Below are 6200 nucleotides of genomic sequence, written 5' to 3' on the forward strand. Positions count from 1 at the left end.
AGAGTCCTGCAGGGATGCAGCTCTGGAGGAGCACCAGGAGGTGTGAGGGAATCCTGGCTGGTGCTGGGATGAATGCAGGAACCTCCCTACCTCCTCTGCTCCATCACAGCTGCCATTCCTGATGTCAGCCCATGCAGGGACTTTTGGGCCACCATCACCTCTGCTTGGTGTCACCAGCCCTTGCTCAGCCCCTGACCCCTCTGCTGTCTCTGGCACAAGGCCTCAGCCCTTCTCTTTCCCTCTTTTGCCAGCTCTGAGAACTGGTCCCTTCCATCCCACAGGGTGTTTGACCTCTCCTCCTCACCTTCCCATCTTGGACCAGATCCATATCCCTTCCTTGGTGACCATCTCCCTTTCTGATCCCTCCTTTTTTATCTTTCCCTCAATTTTGACACCTGATTGTCTCCCCCACACCTCCTTGGGTACCAAATCTCTCCTGTATCCATGACCCCATTGCTGCAGGTGGCTCCAAGTCATGTTCCAGCTCTCCTTGCCTCAGTCCAGCCACCTTCTCACCCCACTCCCTGGTCCCCTCTGCCCTCTCCTCCTGTCCCCACCCCTGCGCTGCTGTGGAGACCCCCCAGCCTGGCAGTCCCCCAGACCCATGACCTCCTGTACCACTTCCCCAGGTTCCTCTCCATGTTATTTCATTAAAGCCATTAAATCCCACAGTCACATTTCCAGTTGCCAGGACAGAGCTAGACCAGCTGTGGATAGTGACCGTGCCCAGCAGCAGGTGCTTTCCCAAGTGGGAAAATAATGGGAAAACTGCAGGTCACTGGGCAGCCCTGGGAGGGTGGCAGCGAGACCTGGCACCAGCCTGCACCGATGTACCCAGCTGCAGCCCTGGGCAAAGCACGTTTTTATCTTTTTGCAGGATTGCCATTTCCCAGCAAAGAGACACACACATTCCAGATCTCAGGATTGCAAGGCTTTTAATCACACACGTGGTGCCTCTTTGGGAGTCAGACAAGGAGGCTGGAGGGGGCTGCTGAGCCAGATCCCCACCTTGACAAGTGTTTTAGCACAGGGAACTCATCTCAAGGTCAGCCCATGGCTGAGCTGATCCCTTCCAGCCTCCAGGTCAGCTCAAAGCAGGACATTGTCCTACAAACTGTGTGGGGAGTTACAGTCCCCACATTGTCCTCCAAACTGTGTGGGAAGTTACAGTTCCCCGCAAGGGACTTTTGGGGAAAGAACATCCTCTGTGGATCCAGAGCATTGTTGCCATCAGCAAATGCAGCACTCGCCTCTCAGGTTCTCTAATCCCCATCTCCCATAGCTCTGTGCCTCAGGGAGGCTCATATTTCACATTGCTGAAAGGCAGACTCTGAGCCCTTCTGGATGCACAGAAAAGCCAGAGGCATAAACCTTATGGCTTAAAAAGCAGAACACAAAAAAAAAAAAACAAACTTGTACCCAGTATGTGCTTTTTTTTTTTTTTTTTTTTTTTTTTTTTTTTTTTTTTTTTAATAATAATTCTTAATTTGAAGCTCTGCTCTTGATTTTTGGTCTCTGAGTCATGGTTGGAATTATCAGAGCTCTGGGAGCCATTGACTGGCATTTGCAGGGTGCACGGGGAAGGGAGGGAGGCAGCCCAGCCCTGCCTGCTCTATGTTTCCCCTCAGCACCACAAGGATCTGGCTGTGAGATAATAGAGCTCCACCGCCTTTTCCTCAGGGCCTCTCTGTGCTGCAGACATAAACTGGAGCACAGGCAGTGTCTAAAGTTCATGTTCTGGCTGAGTGTAACCAGCTACATCTCTGTGCTCTGTTGCTCACGATTTGCTTCAGTTTTCCCCTTCTGGGTTGAGATTTTCCAGCCCTGCTCCCTGCACAAAGGAGGTTTGAGAGTCTCTTTGAACACACTTTGGCCATGGCAAAATGCACAGGCAGTGGAAAGCAATATCTCCATGATAAACATACCCTGCTTTTTTCCCTTTCTTTTGAGAATACAAAACAATCTTCCAATTTTTAAACGGATCTGCTGCTGAAACTGCTGGGGGTCAGAGCTGACATCTGGCAGAGAATCGGTGCTGACCGTTCCAGTACACACTGAGTCTCCCTTGCTGAAATCCACAGCCACTCAGGCACAGCATGTTTTGCAGTGATGGTACCTTTTAATCAACACTTGGAAAGCCCCAGACAGTGGGAGCAGGATGAAAACAATCACTTGCAAGCTCCGAGGGCAGGTCAGAGCTGGGGATGGAGGCAGGCAGAGGTTTCACACCCAGGCAGGGAGCGGCGGCCTGGAATTACCTATGGGCAGCAGCTGTCCTTGAGAAGGACAATGTGAATGAGATGGAAGGAGCCAGGACCACTAAATCCCTCCTTGGCCAGCATCAGATCAGAGCCGTTCAACGATCCATCACTGAAGGCTTCCCAGAACTGCAGAAATACCAGAGAGAATTCGATATAAACCATAGAAGGATTTAGGTTGGAAGGGATGCCTGGAGGTCCCCAGCCCAGCCCCGCAGCACTCCAAAGCTGGGTCAGGCTGCTCAAGGCCGTGTCCAGGCACATTTTGAACGCGTCCAAGGATGGAGATCCCAAGGATGAGGATCCTCTCTCCCGTGGCTGCATCACTTCCAACACAATCCCAACCTCACAGGCCACATCCACAGCTCTTCCAAGCACATGGAGAGCTGGTTATCCACGAGGGAAGGGCAGAGGCAAAGCCTGCAGAGAAGGCACTGCCACAAATATTGCTGGGCCCAAGGCAAGGAGAGCTGGAACACAGCTTGCAGCCAAGTGTGGCCTGCAGTGAGGCAGTCATGGATACAGGAGAGAAAGGAGGCTAAAGGGGGGCAGAACCAGGCACCAAAATTGGTGGAAAGATGAAAAAGGAGAGCATCTTGGGGGGACAGGAGAGAGATGGGTTACCAAGGAGGAGATAAGGATCATGCCCAGTAGAAAAGAGAAGCCTGGGATGGGGTCTCTGCCAGGGGCTGGGGAAGGTGTCTCCCCTTCTCCTCATGAGGAGTCTCCAATGACAAGCATTCCCAAGAGATCCCAAGTGGCTCTCTGGTGCCGGAAGGGCGATGCTGTTTCTGTCGGTCATGTCAAGGAACAGCATCCACCCATGGCCCTGGACTGCTGCTCCAGCCCTGCTCCCTCCAAGCAGCATCCTTGTGCTGGCAAAACCTCTTCCCATGACAACCATGGGAAGGGACTGCCAGGGAAGGAGGAGCTCATGGAAAGTTAAGGATAGGCAAGGTATGGATGGGATCACAAGAGCCTTCAAACCCAACAGACAAAGGCACCTGCCAGGGAGGGGCTGCCTGAGCACCCCCGGTCCCCAAATAGCCCCTGCAGAGCTGGAAATGCTTCTCCTGCCTTGACAAACACCCCAGCACCAAGTGTACAGGGACAATTGGGAAAATCCAATCCTGTAAGTGTCCAAGGTCAGGCTTGGACAGAGTTTGGAGCAATCTGGGATTAGTGGGGGCAATGAGATTGGAACCAGATGATGTTTAAGGTCCCTTCCATGCAGGCTATTCCATGTTTCTATGTTTCTATCCTAGACATGACCTTGCCCATGACACTGGAATATGTCCGTGGTGGCTTCCAGACTCACACTGAGGCTGGATGGCTCCTTGGCTGCCCCACGTGGGTGTCCTGTTGGGCTGTGGCATGGGCTGTACACGGGGTCAAATCTTCCCCCAGGGAAGGTGCTGGAGGATGCAGTGGAATGCACAAGGGAGAAGGAGATGGGGACCCATGCTCAGAGCACCCGGAGATCCCCGGTGTTTTAACATCAAGAGAGCCATGAGGACAACACTGGGCTGGTGAAAACACCTCTGATTGGGGGACGGCAAAACAAAGAGGTTTTGCTTGCTGAAAATAAGGCTAAGCAGATGCCCTGATTGCCAGGCACCACAGAGCCCTGTCCATGCCTCACAATCCTCCTGCTCCATGTCCTGAGAGGATTTTCTCTGGGATGTCTGACAGAGGTGTCCTTTTCAGACTGTCTCTCTAGTTTGGAGCGTCCTTCCTACAGCATATCCAGGGGTGATAGTCTATTGGTCAACAGTTAACAGTGAACCAAGGCAGGAAAACCTAAGGATGCTCAGCATCGGAAGAGGCAGCTCCCCTGTCCCTTCACCTTCACCACCTTCCTGGCACACACCCCAAACACGGAGCATTTGCTCACCAGAGACACAGGAGGGAGGAAAACTTCAGGCCCTCACGATCGCGGTGAGTTTGGCTGTTCCAAAGCCACGTACCAGCCTCAGCTTCCCTGGGACGGTGACGAGGCCACTCCATGCGTGTGACCTGCCCCTCGCACATACCTTTCCTTTGAGCGCATCTGGCGCAGGCACCGCAGGGCCCCGGCACACCCCGGCAGTGCCGTTTCCTATGACAACGCCGTCAACAGCGCCAGGAGCAGGGATGGGATCCGGGGGGCCTAGCAGGTGTGGGGATCTTCGTAGCTATGGCAAAGGGGTGTTTACTTCTGTGTTTTGCATGTCGGTGTTACCCCCGGGAGAGCTCCCCGCGCGTGTCACAGCAGCGTAAGGCTCTTTGGCATTTCCCCCAGTAACTATGTCAGCGTTTGGGGGAGCTGTGTGTAACCTGCACCTGCCACCGACCGGCTGCAGGAAGCATCCATCCTTCCCGGAGCTGCCATGGCTCCCAGGAGTCCCCCATGTTAGTACAGGCTGTAGCCGCAGGTGCTCTTGCTGCAGGCCTCGTTGTGAGTTTTCTCACCCCGATATTGCACCATGCAGCAAATGCCCCCCCGCCCTTTTCCGCATGGGCCCCGCTATGGGCAGTGCTTTCTGCTTTGCCCCTTTCCCGTCACACCGTGCCCGTCTCTGTGCCTTCCCCGCAGCTTCTCCTGACACTTTGCAAGCTCGGAGCAACGCTCCCAGCCCATCCCCGCGGGCGGCTCACCGAGCGCTCCGGCCAAATCACAAAGGGTTTGGATCCTGTTCCCCATCACGAGTGCCAGGGGCGGGAAGATCTTGCCTCACATCTATTCTTTCTAGGTACAAAACACGCATTCAAAAGTCAGAGCCGTTTCACTGGCAAGGGCTAGGAGCTGCACGGAGCCGGCCAACTGCCCCATTTCTGATTCCCAGCGAGGCCGCTTTCCCAGCCCTGCTCTCTGCGTGTTTTGCAGACGCTCGCATCGAGGATGCATCACCCGGCCAGCCCCACCCGGGGGGCTGCATCCCGAGGGCCACATCACGGCCCCGAGGCTGCTGGAGCCACTGCAAAGCTGCCGATCCCCGCGTCCATCTGCTCCCGCGTCGCTCCTCTGGAGCGGGGAGCTCGTGTTTAACGACCGCGTGTGTTTTCGCTCAAGCATTACATCACCTGGCAACGCCAGCGGGACGGACGGACTGACGGACTGACGGGGCCAGCCCGGCTGCGCTGTCCCTGCCGATGTTCGTCCCCTGTCTCGTGCCCCGTGTCCCCAGCCCGCAGCCCTTTGCCCTGTGCAGGTGAACAGAAAATCCTCCTCCGTGCGGAGCCCACCGAGGGGCTCATGCACAGCCCCCCCTCTCCACCTCCTCGGTGTGTCTCAGCGCCGGGTGTGGAGGGCAAAACGCTCCGTGATTTCCACCTCCCGCAATTCCTGCACTCGTAGCCATCAGCACTTTCCCTAAAATAAAATGGGAGCTGAGATAAGCCAGCCAGGCAGGCTCCGGAGGGCCGGTCCCGAGCGGGGATTGAGTTCACACTTCTGTAAGTGGGCGGCCAGGTCGGGCTTTCGCACCTCGCGCGGAGAGGAACCGGGTGGATTTGCTGATAATTGGCTGCCAATTTCCGCAGCGGTGGAAGGAGCCTGGGAAACGGGGGGGAATGATGCCAGGGAGCCCAGCGGGAAGGGGGTGCAGACAGGGCATTTTCGTGCACATGCTCCCACTCCCAGCACATTGGGGTCACCAGGAGTCAGGTACTGGGATAAGCAGAATCTCAAACCCTTGGCATGCGGGGAAGGGGCAGTGTTGGACCTGCAATGGAAGGGGTGATTTTGCATTCTTTGCCCTTCATCCACACAGCAGATTCTCATTCACACAGAGATTCTTCACACAGATTCTCCCCTTCTACTCTGGCCCACCTGCAGTATTCTACCCACCTCTGGGGTCCCCAGCAGGAGAAGGATGTGGAGCTGCTGGAGTAAGTCCAGAGGAGTCCACAGAGATCCTCCAAGGGCTGGAAGCACCTCTGCTCTGGAGCCAGGCTGGGAGA

This window comes from Vidua macroura, chromosome 20, assembly GCF_024509145.1.
Source record: "Vidua macroura isolate BioBank_ID:100142 chromosome 20, ASM2450914v1, whole genome shotgun sequence".
Lineage (NCBI taxonomy): Eukaryota > Metazoa > Chordata > Aves > Passeriformes > Viduidae > Vidua > Vidua macroura.